This window comes from Aptenodytes patagonicus, chromosome 2, assembly GCF_965638725.1.
Source record: "Aptenodytes patagonicus chromosome 2, bAptPat1.pri.cur, whole genome shotgun sequence".
In the NCBI taxonomy this organism is placed as follows: domain Eukaryota; kingdom Metazoa; phylum Chordata; class Aves; order Sphenisciformes; family Spheniscidae; genus Aptenodytes; species Aptenodytes patagonicus.
In genome coordinates, this window is record NC_134950.1 from 134,626,594 (window position 1) to 134,641,381 (window position 14,788).

The window sequence follows — 14,788 nt, forward strand, 5'->3', positions numbered from 1 at the left end:
AAATGAGGTCAGGCTTCTCTTTCTATGAACATAAAATTATGCAGAAGATGGAAATACTCTTAATATTCTTAATATGCACCTTTTCTCTTGACTGTCAGGAGTCACAGAATTTAAACATTTCAGAAAATAGTGTATTATAATGGAAATTTTTATAATGAACGTCAGTGGACCTGAGAAGCCAATATATTGCAACTTTAAGCAGCCTTTCACCAAATGGTCCAGTTGTCAATGCATAATGTATTCATTTAAATTGTCATCACAGTCAAAGACTTTCTTTCCTTTTCAATTAAATGTATTCAGAGTATTATGAGTTTCTTCTGAGAGAGTTCTGTGGAGGTTGATGGGACTCCAATTTTAATTGTATATTTAAAATTTTATATTTTCGTTTTCAATCATCTCCTGGAATCTTCAATATCATCTTTATTTATTAAAAAAATCAAGCTCTCCAACATATTTTCCAACTCTAAAGACAAATCTATCTACAAATGATAAAAAATATCTGGCCCACTCTAAGTACATTAACAGGTACAAGTGCTCTGCACTTAGCAATTGCTGTTCCAGTAAAACTTTCCATAGGTCCCCCTCTTACAGGAAAAGCGGGGAAAGAAGTGTGAATGACCACAGTCTGCAAAAAGATAGGTTTGCACACATACAGCTAATTTCCTTTGGCAGTAGTTGTCTTAGGCTCAATTTTAGAAATTTACCGTGGAGCCTAGCATCTTCTAGTGACTTCAGGTGGAGCTGTGGACAGGCCCACTGAAACTTTAAATAGCTTAATCCAAAAGTTGTGGGTTTAGGTGGATGGATATTCAGTGAATGTTTGTTTGAAGATCCTTCAAGTCTTATTACTCAGGACAAACATCAGTTGTGCTTAGTTCTCCTTTTTCTCATGACACACTCACGACATTCTGTGTAAATGGCGCATCAACCTGGTCACTCTAAACCTAGATGCATTTGTTGATGATTATAATCCTGTCCTGTGCCAACTTCATCCCATTTGATTTTGCACTGTACCCCCTCCAGTTTCATCCCACTACAGAAATCAGTTTAACTCTTGCTGAAACTCATAGGAAAAGGCAGAGAGATTATATAAACCAGAAATGATGTCCTACTGGGACATAAAGAGTGTCTTTCTCACAATTCACTAAAGCTGCTCCTCCTGTACACTGAAATTGTGCCCATGTTTCTTTCTACAGAAACAGCACTCACTGTATCTGTGGCAGCTGCCCTTTTCCAGACTTGCTCCTTCTCCATTTTTTCCTCATGCTCCCATGACGTGCACAGTGTTTGTCCTGGCCTTTTTCTATCAGTCATCCGTGTCATTCCTTCTTCTGGAGAAGAAACAACTCCAGGATTTAAAATGCAAAGCCAACTCAGAAATCTCCTTTGAAATATCTGTTTTAGCAGGTTCAGAAGGGAAATTCCCAACATGAAGTGTGGCTTAGACGTCAGACTCATTTCACCTGCACGGCCGGGGGTTCTGCTGTTTGGGTGGGATCAGGTAGAACCAGCCACATGGAGTAGATAGATAATCGTGGCCCTGAGACAACCTTTTTCTATCTTCAGTCTATCACATTTTTTCTTTGACTCTGCTTCTCCTGGAGTTGCATTTGTAACCTGATTTTTTGTCATCTTAACTTTTCCTCTGCTGTAGCAATTCTAAAGCTTGAGTAGCTGAAGGTGAGAATGGTGACCTATTATATTGCAAACGACAGACAATTTCTGGAGGATAAATACTTCCTAAGACTCTCTTCTTACCTGTCTCTGAAGGCATTCCAGTCTTCTTCTCTTGCATAGTCTTCTCGGATATGGCACAAGGACTACAGAGTCTTATCTTCAACCTGTTAAACCATTGCTGTTGGGGTTCAGACACATTAGAAAAGGCTGTGTTTTGGTTCCAGCTGCACTGTGGTCACAGGTTTACCAGATCATTTAAACTCGTTACATCCCAGTTTCCCCATCTGTTCAAGGGGAGGTTTATAACTGTTGGAGAGGCATTTTTTGAGATGCAAGTCACAGAATAAATAGGCATTATTATGGTTTGGGTCTTCATTTCCCCTTCCCGTCCTGCTCTGTACTAGGAGAGCTTTGCTCTTTTGCATAGGAAGTCGATCTGTATCTAGAATGACTCTTCCTTAGTTTGAGCCTTGGTACCCTCAATGACAGTGACAAAATTTTAGTGAGAGTCCTGCTCTATATGAAGAAAGATATATGCATATAAAATGTATAAAAGTGCACCTGTCCATAGTTTTTTATATGAACCGGTATATGCATGTACCTACACAAACAGAAGCCACCCAGACTACAGAACTGCATCACTGAAGATATTCCTCAATTGGTATGAAGGATGAGAACATTGTCCATGTTCCTGCAGCACCCAAAAAGGTCGATATGACTTAAGTGGGACAATTTTGGCTCTTCCATTAGGAACCACCTGAGAACTCTGGTCTCAGTGGATCTGCACAAGACACTGTCATTATCCCCGGATCATTGACACGATAGACCAAAACAGCTCCAGTCTATCGTGTCAATGTGCACTTAGGGAGTCCTTAATCCATGGATCATTGGCATACGATGCTGTAAAATCTCTGTAGGAGATGTTATGGTGTAGCGAGTCAATGCACACTTAGGGACTCCTCCATTTGTGAATCATTTACAGTGCATCGTGCCAATTTATACTCAGGGAGCCTTTAATCTGCAGGTTGGTGCATTTAGAGTAGCCCTGTATACTGGAAATACCTGTAGCCTAACTGTTGTAATGTAAACATAAAGTTCACTTTCTTAAATAAATTTCAGTTTGCTCAAAAAGGAGCTCCTGAAGGCATATGAATTCCAGTGGCGCAATGATGCTTCATGCCATGAAAATTTGTAGCTTGCTGGGGTTCTAGGGAATCTTTCAAAATCTCATTGTAAGAAAAAAGGCCAAAAAAAGCTGCTGCTGAAACCTGTGTGGTTTTGACCCTCCTGTAAGTTTTTAAAAAATGCTTGAACCAGTCTTTTTAACATGCTGCTTACAAAATAAATTAATCCCATGGGCCTTCTGTGCTAAAGGATCATTGATCATTTTCATAAGAGCACAGAAAGTATCCTTTTCTGCAAATAATGAATGAGTTGCTGATCAAAAAATGAGACTATTGAGGCAGCTGAATATTTACCAGGGTGATGAATTTTTTTAAGTGTCCTTCAGTTTCACAATGCACATTTGACAACCTGCAGATGCCTAGCTACCTAGTGACATCTGTCCATCAAGCCTAAAAGCTATCATTTGCTCCTTGCAGGGTTGTAACCACAAGTGGGTCCAGTTACTGAAAGCAGAGAAGGCAGCCCTCCTTTTAAGTATCCATCCCCCAAGTCTTCATCCTGGTATAAATCACTGTCATTACATTGACTTCAGTGGGTTTATGCCAATTAACACCAGCTGACAGCCTAACCCCATATTTAGTAAAAGCTAGTTTCCAAGGCTAATGGGGTTGATTCAGACCTTTTGCTTACCAAGCAGCTTTGCCACAGGGAATTTTTTTTTTTTTTTTCCCAAAAATGGACTTAAAGATTACCAAAGGCCAGTTCTGACTGCCTTGTTATTTATGATCCTGTGGTTTCTTTTATGAGGACAAGGTATGTCTGCGATGCCCTTTGCCAACACCCCCTCAAACACTGGTAAACATGAGGGCTGAGTACCACTTGGCTGCTGCCTCCCTCCCAGCTGCATGCACAATTTGCATCGCGCTCTGCCGTTCCTCAGCAAAAGGGCACGGTAGGCATGCAAAACATGAACGTGCAATTTTTGTCTCCATCTTACTTAGAAAATCTACCTAAATTTGAAGCCTTTCTCTTCCATTTGACCACAACAATATGCCCCAGATGTTCAACCTGGGATTAACGTGGTGCCTTGGGGATCTCTCCCTGCAAATTCATCAGGACCGCTGCTGCAGCCTCGCTGTGGGCAGGGCCGTGGCGTGACCGTCCGGGGTGCTTACCACTCATTAGCAGTCAGCCCGTGACACCCCGTGTGTACAGGCAACGCAGGTGTGCGTGGGCCAGCCCGGGCGCACGGGCAGGGGCGCACAGGCAGGCGCAGCTGCCTGTTCTCTGACTTGGAAACAAAAGCGCTTGACAGGGGCAAGAGTGCAAGCACAGTCGGAGCCGGGGAGCCAGCGAAGCAGTAATCCAGGGAGTCAGTAGATCAGCTGTGGGGATGGGGGGAGAGCGGGGGGCGGAGGGAGGCGGCGAGGAGCGGGGAGAGCTGGCAGGTCTATTTGAATATCAGGCTCTGCCACACTCGGGGCTCCGCTGACAACTTCATTACCTCCACATATAAAAATGACTGCAGAGTAATGCAAATGGCTTTTGCGTCGTACACTCGCCTGCGTTCTGCGTGCCGGCTGCGGGCCGAGGAGACCTGGCGATGGAGCCTGGAGGCAGACGAGCTTTTGTCCAATTTAATAGGATATCTCTTCAAGGCATAATCCACTCCTCCCACTTCCCATGCATTATGGAGTCCGGTGACCTGGCTTTTCAGGCATGGGGAGGGAGAGGGGGCTGTCTCTGGCTTGACCTCATCTGTCAATCACAGGAGAAAGAAAGCAGGGGGAGAAGGAGGGAGGGATGCCTATCTATCTATAAGAAATTTCTAATGAATGTTAAGCAAATTTCCTACAGCCTGACACGGTGATCTAATTAATATTATAGAAATGTCGACGGAATATCATTCTGCAGATAGGATTTATCACCTTGAACTGCTGCATAACTGATGGTGAAGGAATGGGCACCCCCGTCCCCCCTGATGCTGATTAAATTAGACATAAGCATCAATATGTTACTTATTGGAGACTAGAATTTCATGCTATTACTCTTCAGTTAATCAGAGAACTGTATCTTTTTTTAAAAGATATCAGACTCCCAGTTCTGCTTGTCTGATAAAACAGATGAAGGGTTTGACTATACGACACTCACTGTGGGTGGGGGGAAATTCAAAAAGAAATCCTACCTAAAGCAGGCTGAAAAGTCCTGGAACAACCTTGGGAAAGCTCATCGTGAACACACCTGAGCCAAAATTCAAGGAGGCATTGATTCAGATGAAAGGAGCAGCAACATAATATTATTTCCCCTTTATTGAGCATTAAAAGACTGGTGAGGAAGAGGCCTGCCATTCGTTTGCCCAAGATGCTTGGAGACAAGTCTCTTCGTGCTATACAAGATGCACCCAAGCCTTATTCCCTTGAGCAAGGGCACCGAAGAGTGCCTGAGAGCACTGGGCTGTGGCATGGGTCTGCTGCCTCTTGCCCAAATCAGCCACAACCCACTGCATGCTGGCATTTACCTGCCAAAACCTGGAATTACAGAGTTAAGCTCTTCTTGTGAGGAGTTTCACCCTAATTATTCATTATTAGGGGACTCTTTTGTGTGAGTAGCAAATTCCTCTTTCCACAGTAGTACGTAACACCTCAAGTTGGTTGTTTTTCTTCCTAGACTTCCCTTTGTTCAGCCTTTATCATCCTTCCTCAAAGGATGTGCGCAGAAAACAGTTCCTCTCGGAGAAGCTTTGTTCGATGCTGAATGATCAGGGCACTTCAGCACCAGAACACCACCGATAATGATACCGGTGGTTGAAATAACTGACTTTTCCTTTATGTGTTTAATGCCTAGAAGGAATGATTATGCAAAAAAAAAAAGGGGGGGGGGGGGATAGCTGTCATTACATTTTGTGATGACGTGGCTATGAAAGAAGGTAGAGCTGTTCAAAAATGTGTAGCTAGGTAAAATGGGGTGAGTCTAAGCATAGGAAAATTGTGACAATATCAGGAAACATTTCCTCACAGTGAGGCCTTCAATTGTGTAATGGTCACCCCAGGGAAGTGATAGAAGTCTTGGCACTTGAGTAATTTAAAATTAGAGTGGGTAAAGCACAGGGGAATATCCTGTTGGGAGCAATCCTGTATTGATAGTTGAATAGGCAGAGTCACCTAATTGGTCTTTTCAGGCAGAAGTGGGAGTCTGTGATGACTGATCTGTCCCTTAGGCATTAGGCTGCAGAATGACCATTTTGCATCACTAAATGCCTGTTCCCGATTTTCTGGTTGGGCAGTTTAATGCATTTCTAAGCTTGACTAGCAGAGATTAATATTGTTGCATCCTATATGGGGCATAAAAATGTTAAGCTTGAAAGAAGCTCTTACGGCAGATAAGAGGATTTGTGATTCTGATCCAAAACGTTGTGATTAAAATCTAACAGTGTGATGCAAAATTTAATGAATGGCTGTCAGCATCCTTTTTGCTCAGGGTTCGATTTCACAATCCGTTTAATTTTGCACTGCTACCAGCAGCAGCAACCCTCCCACCTCACAGCGCCGGCAACCTCTGCCTTGCCATCTTCTCCCTTGTGCCAGCACTAGCGACTGTGGGGCTGCATGGTCAGCTAGATCTCTAAAAATGAAAAGTTACCCTGCGACACCCCCCAAAGACTAGTGCTCAGCCAAATCAGCTCTCAAAGCAGCTGCCCGCTGAGCTGCATGGATGCTGAGGCCAGCAGAAGCGAGGGATACAGATATGCAGCTTCAGGTTGGGGGCTTTCAGTGACAGCCTAGACTTAGGTCAGCTTCTGCTGATCTGCAAATCCAGTCCTCCCTGTTTTAATGCTTTGAAAAAATAAGGCACAGCCAGCATAAGCTGTTTGCTGTGGTCGCGCGGTCAGTCTCCAAGAGCTTTAGCTACCTTAGGGTCATCGCGTGATGACCTCCACACCAAACTCCCCAGTGGAAATCAGATCCAGTGCAGATGCATAGCACGGGATTCAGCTCATCTCATTTGGCAGCCTAAAAGTTAAGCTTCCAGCCTGAGCTTTCTGCAGCCCAAGAAGAGAGGGGGTGTCTCCAGAGGGTGATTCACCTCCTGTATCTTAGGCTTAGCCTCAAGCATCAGTTTCAGGCTGGGATGAATCTCAATGGCTGTGGAGGGAGCCCAGATGACTAATTCAGGCTAGATATCTAATTTTTGACAGGAAAAGTGAGCTGGGGTGAATGCCTATCCTTGGATATAGAGAATTAGCCCATGAAGTGCTCCTGCTAATGATAAGCTTCAAAATGATATTGAAATATTGTTTTAAATATACATTTAGCAATCAAATCTTCTTTCGGAGAGGGAGCTCTGAAAAATACCTTTTGGGATCAAGCAATGTTCTTTGTGGTCCCACAATGACAATTCTCTGTCTCAAACAGGTGTTTCATCTCTCCCACACATTTTTCTCAGACCCCAAGAGGCATAAACTCGCGGATTAATTTTGTTTTGGTTTTTATTAACTTGAACCATTTTTTCCTTAATCTGCAAAAAGCAGAAACAACTTGATGGCAAGCTAAGGTGAAGGGGTGGTAAGAGTGACATGGGCCACAGCCCCGCTGTTAAAGCCAATTGGTTTGGCTCGTATACCCGTGGGTCCAGGCACAGCCACGCAGCTCCTCGCTCAGGTCACCCGCCCTTGGCAATACATTAAGGTTTGTGATTGTGTGGACCAAATCACCCGTGGCCCAAGAAATACTCAGATGCACCACTCCACTCAAAATAGATGGTGTCATGATTGTTACACCTGGCTACAAACTAGGACCTCTAAGCAATGAGCTTTTATGCTACATATTTGTTATAGGAAGACAACATTGTGTGAAGACTGTGGCTATGTGACCTATGCTAACGCAGGAGATGGTACACAGCGCAAGCAAACGCACACTGTATCACCCACCATTTTGTACTGGCTGTGTCCTACCCCCCTGAAAAATGTGCGGTCACATTTGCTCTTGTATATAAGCATTCATTCATGACCTTCAGTCTTAAAATACCAGGAGATAAATACAGTGCAATTCTTCCCTTTTAAATCTATAGGAACTCCTGTGTCCTAAGGAAAGCAAGACACGGGGTATAACATTGGCTTTGAACTACATAAAGCTGCAGAAAACCCCTACTTTGATAGCTGTCTGTTTGCAGCACGATGATAAAGTGTACCTTCCCAGCACAACTTAAAGACTGTTCTTATTACAGATTTAAAGCGGGGATGGGAAAAATGTATAGCGATTTACTAACATTCTTAAATGATGAAATACAGTAAGAGAGGAATGATAACTTTCCTTTTCGGCAACTGCTCTAACCTACACTAATGAGTAGACTGTTAAGGATTTTCTTCACTTAGCATTTCTCATTATTAATAAATTTTGCACTGACAACTATAAAGTGAACACTTTGGATTTATGCACCTAACCTAATTACATATGCTGCATGTACGCATTTCATTATTTACTTGACAGATTCATTCCTTGATACCATAAATAATTAAAGAAGGATCAAATATTAACAATCAGATACATGTTAATTCTCCTCAAATCTGGGGAAACAAACACATTTTATTTTCTGTTCAATAAAAAGGGAATAAAATGCTTTCATTAGAAGGATTTAAAAAATAAGTAAAGTTCTTAAGTGTAATTTTTATTTTGCATAGAGTGAAAATTAAAATGTCCAGCTGCTCTCTAGTCCCTTTACAGGAACGCATATAGCAATTTTAGTAAGTATAAAAGGTTAGTAATTCCTTTCTGACAGTTTCTAAATGAAACATTTTGGTTTAGTGTTTGTCAGGCAATCTCAGAGGGAGGTGACTTCAAATGTAAAGTCTGATCCTGTCCCCATGAATGTCAACAACAAATTCGTACTGACTTCAGGTAGGACGGCATCCATCCCATTATTTCCCATACATTAGCGGTTCATTGTTTTCCAACCTAAAAACCCAAACTCGCCGCCTCCCACCAAGGACTGTCAGCTGAGCAAGGGCCGGATCCTGCTCACTGGTGAGCACTGGCAGTGCCCAGGGATAGCCAAGAGCCCTGCACGCACAGCACCTCTGGGGTTCAGCCCTGCTGTGAATAAAAGGTGAAATTCTGCTCCTGCCCCTTTCTGCCGTTGCGTTACATCCTCTCTGCGAGCATCCTACTCCAGTTTTGGTGGGGTTTTATGTAGAGGGTGTAGCACAGCAGGAACCAGGCAAAGCAACGCGCCCTGGCCCAGGAGCCTGACAGGTGCGGGTGGCCCTTCCAGCACCGGCGGTGGCTGGGGGGCGAGAGCTGCCCGCCAGCCCCAGGAACCGCTCGGGGCCTCCAGAGTTAGGTCTCTTCTCAGAAGAGCTACTGCTTAAGCTTTGAGTTATAATTAAATCTTCAGGCGAATTATTTGTGACGGAAAGCTGCTTCCAGTCACAAACCCGTACGAACTGTCTTGCCTGCTGTGCAATTTAAATTGATGTTTAAATATTTTTATACACATTATTCAATATCTCCATTTGATCAAAAATATTCTCCAATTTGAACAAATTTACTTTTGGATATCACATCCCACAATTTTATCATTTTAAAGGTGTTAAAAATTCATAGATTGCCACATTATTCATCATGCAAGATTAATGCCAGCCTGACAGATTTTGCAAAGATCTGTTTTTTTTTTTCCTAAGTGCATATACCATATCTGTATGAGATGTACCTTGGTTGTTGAATATTGATTATTCACATCTCCTTTCTTATTTCTGATGCTAAAGAGAGAATATTAGGGTGTGATTGTCAGGGTTAGTGTCTCTCTGACCTACACATGTACTATTAATAATTTATGAGTTGATTTGAAATAGATCTCTGTGAAATGAGCTGGCAATAAGCAGGGCTGTCTAAGATGACAAAGATTCAGAACAGGGCAACTCATGTACATCAGCTTCCCGGTTTCAATCTGAAAGCAAAATGAAACAAAAACTCAATATGCCTTATGCGGTAGTTAGGGATTTATTATTTGAATACACCAAGCAATATCACTGCTCCATATTAAAAGTTACGTCTGGATGATGCAATTGATATATTAGTCAAACTTTCTAAAGTATTACTCTCATTCAACTATATAAATATATATATATGATGCATGAATGAGCAATAAAAGGTATGGCAATCTGTTGGTCAACCCTGCAGTTGCTTGACGAGCATCTGCTTGCAAATACAGAGCCAGCTCGCAGACTCCTAATTCCATTTAAGAGTTATCTCCCTGAACCCAAAGAAGATAAAAATAACAAAGGTCAAGATCTGCAAAGGCAGCTGCTGGATTGGCTTGAGGTTGCCTAACATCTAATGGGAGCTCCTCGACAATTAGCATTATGGGTTTTTTGCTTTAAAAGCCTTCTTCCCTTACACTTTACCTCTTCATTTAGAAAACAGCCCTGTTTATGTCCACAGACTTAATGAGGATGCCCAGATCGCATTTAAGGGGCGTCCTCAGGAGCAGACCTGGGAAAGGCAGTCTGTCTCCTGATCGCTGACACCAGGCACGCCCCAACAAGGTGCCTCCGGCAGATCCGCACCCTGCCAGAGCTGTTCGTGGAGAAGAAGGGTCTCCCCTGGCAAGGGGTGGTGGGAGCACAGAGTGCCCCACCGGAGCAGGGCAGGCACCACCCAGCACAGGCTTAGGTACAATGGCAGCAAGTGAGACACAGCTAAGAAACCACAACAGGGATGCCCACTGCATTTCAAAGTGCACTCCAGTAATTTCATAGTAACACCGACTCTCTGCCAGCTCACCCGGGAGAAACACACCTAGCAAACTGTGGGCCTCATCACCTAGCACTGGGGTTCTCTGTGTCTACCTTCTTCTTGGCTGCTGGGCTAAATATGTTTGTTGCTCACTGACAAGGTACATTTCTGGTTTCCTTGTCAGATGCACTGCTGTGATCCTGAGCCCTTAACCTGGATGGAAATATGGCACATAAGGAGGTTTTTTTAAAATGTGATATGAAACAAAATCAAATGGGGAAAGTAAAAGTCTAGCTGACCTTACCAGGAAGGAGACTGTTCCTTAAACTGCAAACACCTAACAGTTAGGCACAAGGAAACTAGTTAATACCTCATTACAAATCTGAAATAAAGATGTTCAACCAAGGAAATTACATTGAGCAGCACAAGCCAGAGCAGCACAGAACAGTGTGTCAGAGTCACGGGGGTGCTATGGTGACACAGAGACAATGAAACGGGATGACACCAGCTCTTCTCGGTGGGAAGGTTTTCTCCTTCTGTCTCCTGGGAGTTTTGCTGCGCATCCTTTGTAGGAAACCTTTCCACCAAAAGTGGCAGCAAGCCCTTTGGAAGTCTTATTAATATTCTTCCTCAGTGCTGTAAAGTACGCTGTAGACAGGAGATGACAGTTGCCTTACTGTGAGCAAGGGAAGAGCAGGGGGCTAACACCAGCGACTGACATACTCTGGTAAAACTGCAGCACTGGCATCTTGGAACAAGAAATGAATCAGGAGGGAGAATCGACTCGTAATCCCAAACCCAGCCAGCAGCCGAAGCGGTTATTTATTATTTGCGGTACAGAGCATTGAATGTGTGCTTCCCAGACAAATCGGAGGGCAAGGTCCTGCCCTGAAGAACATACAACTTATGCAGCTGACCCTGCGAGATGCTGTGGGCCCTCCTGGGAAGAGTGGAGCAATTTCATCCCAGGATCATTTTGGCGCATCTTGGGAGGTCTCGCCTCTCTTGATAACACAAACGGTTCTTCTGACCCTGGGGGATGATTCTTGTAAGTGAGGATGTGACTCACGAAAAGTAAAATCCTTTATCTGCCTGTAGAGCTTCTGCATGTGCACAGTACTAATACCTGCCTAACCAAGAGGGGAGCTTGAACTCCTCAGATCTGTCAGGGGAGCTGCAAAGCATCAGGCATTCAAGTGGCAGAATTTGGCAGGCATCTCTCAGCAAACCCTAAAGTACCATTTCTGGGGGGAAAGCTGGGCAGGGCAAAACCACATCAAAGTGGTGCAAACGGGGGATGAGCAAGAGCAGGTGACCCTCCCGCTGGTGACACCCCTGACACCACCCACAGCCAAAGCAGTCCCCCTCGGTTGTGGCAGGAGAGCTTGAGCTAGGGGCCCCTCCTTGCCGTCCCTGCTATGGAAGACAGAGAAACGGAGAACGGATGGAGGATCCTTCTTTAGGAACTGCATTTCACTTCATAAAGCCAAATCTTTGAGGTCTCTTTCCCGAGTTACTCCCACATGGGAATTAGGGCACTGCCTTCAAAGAAATTTCAGGGGGTGCTAACGGTGATGGTCAAGAGTGAGTGCAAGCACATCACCACCGCTGCCATGAACTGACTCCCCAAATCATTTTTCACGAAGTTTATCATTCAGGTCTATACTTGCTTGTGTTTCACCCAGGAAAATCCCACGTACTCGGTTCCCAGATCAGCAAAATGCTTTGTGAACTCCCAAGCCCTGAAGTAGCCCAGAATACTCCGCTCCTTACAGGATGCAACACATGAGCGCACATCCAGCTCATCAATCCAATGCATCAATGAGTTTGCCATCTTCAGAAGGAAATGTAAGCCTCATCTTTTTACAATGGCTCCAACATCATCCAGGAACAAGGAGGGACAAACTAAACCAAGGAATTTCCTAATGGCTCTCTTCTGTGGGAAAAAGGAAAGATAACATTGTACTCCTGGCTTCTGGAAAGGACAAGAACGCTCTTATTTACGGGCAGTGGCCTGCGCTGATAAATGCGTTGTAGGAAGCCATTGTGATTAGCAAGAAACAGGGCGGGAGGGAAGAGCTAATAAAGCTCCAGGCACGGCACAATGCTCTGTCCTTGGCACAGTCTTCATCTCCTGCTCAGAAGTCATTGTCAGTTTGTACAAACAATGCGGAATCAAGGATAAGCTCGCAGACCCTGCTGGCAAAGTGTCTCAGTCACCGCCCCAAGAAAAAGACCTGATCAGAAAGCAAAATATGAACCTTAAAAGATTCTGCTTGGGTTTAATTAAATGCGTTGTTGCAATCTAGAAAATGATATTTACCTATAATGCTTGTATTTGAAGTCAATTTTTATGACTTGTTTTTACGGTAGTGTGGAAGGCCAGGTCACACATCCCATCGGCAAAATAAGTTCAGGTGGTGTGAGGAGGTCTGCTGGAATCAGCTGAACAGGCAACACAACTTTGGTATGGGAAGTTTAAAGCCCAGGTTTGCAGTGCTCATTCACACAAACGGTCTTTACTCATGCTAGCAGTCCCAAATTATTTTAATAGGTGCTGTCATGGATGGATGAGTAAAGACTGAAAGATCCGACCAAAATCAATCTTTCCTATAGTTTTTAGTCAACATCAGCTCTGCTTCCTTCACTCCAGTTCCAATGATAACACCATCTGATATCAACAAGACCGCAGCACTTCTGCAGATGTCCCTCAGAGAAAATCCTGTCACTGCTGCATATTTAACCAATACAAACAAGGTACCTAATTGCCTCTCTCTTCTCACCTCTGTTTTTTTAATTAGTGAGTTAGCGAGTAACCCCCTTTTTCCAAAATAGACATAAATCTCTATTCTGAATGCTGCAACCTGAAGGATAATTAACCTGAAATTTTCAGATGCAACAGATGCCGGAGCGAGTTTGGTTTCCAAGCACCAGAGTGCACAGCACTTGGAGGCAAAAACCAAATCCCTTTCAGGTGTTTCAAGTCAAACATCAAAAAGTAGGGCCCCTCTGCTACTGCTCACAAACAATTTGTGCTGATAGCTGGGGTGAGAATTTTGCAAGGAGGGTGGCTCTTTGTCCCTCCCAGCAGGTAAAGCGGTGGAGCCCAGGAGCAAGTGGGAGGATCCTTGTTCCTCCCTTATCTGCAACAGATGCCCCGTACATCCCTGTGCATTGCCTCGCTGTTCCTCAGTTTCCCCAGCTGTAAAATAGTAGATCCTGTTTATTGTAAGGCTGAATTAATCCCTCATTGCAAAAGGCTTTGAGACTCCAGACAGGAAAGCTTTATCATAAACACAGATGAATTATTAACTTCCTATATCCAGCCAGGGATGTGCTGACTCTAGTGCCAAGGGGGAGCTTTGACTTCCCAACAAAATTCAAACCATCCAGGAGCCAAACTTGCTTTAAGACTTCATGTTTTGTGCAACTGAGTTGGCAACATTTTGATGGATAGACAGTCATATCCCACCTCCCCTCCCAGTATCTTAGATCATTAAACACAGCAAAAGTTGTGGGTCTTTTATAGAGCGGAAAATAGTAATGAAAGAGAAGATTCATATAAACAGCACTTATAAGGATTTTTTTTTTTGCCATATAATAAGAAGCCAGCCTATTGCTATATACAGATTACTCTTCCAACAAAGTTATTTCTTGGGGCTAAGTACTACTGTCCCAAGGTGGACATTCATAGGGTTACTTTCCTACCATAGAACTGGGTCTCCCAAGGCTCTCACATGTCAGGGGAGCGATGGGCTCCTTCAGAGGATGAGTCAGAGCAACTGAATTTAGTTAGGAACCAGCCTCCCTAGGCTGAAGTTAGCCTTTGAGAAAAACGGTCCCCACGCCTCAGGGACCTCAGTCTCATAATTCAAAACACAGAGCCTCCAAATGAACGTCGGAAGTAAAAAGCGGTGTGCAGACACAAATGGGAACACAGGTACGCTGGACTTTGTGGGTGAACTCCTGTCCCATGCTGAGGTCTCTAATTAAAGCACAATCTTATGGAGAGAGTGCTGGGTGCAGACCAAGTTGTATGTTACTACCTGATGGCTGTTGCCTCTGAGGAACGTAAGAACTGGGTCAGACCAGCCGTCCTTGTGACTCTGAATCTGCTCTCGGACAGGAGTCACCAGCAAACACTAGGAGAAGACCACAGGGGCAAGACAGGCATAGGGTGATGCCTCCCTCCCTGGGATACCTGCCAAGCTCTCAGCCTCACACTAGCTTCACAGGGATAAAAACACAAGCCCAAA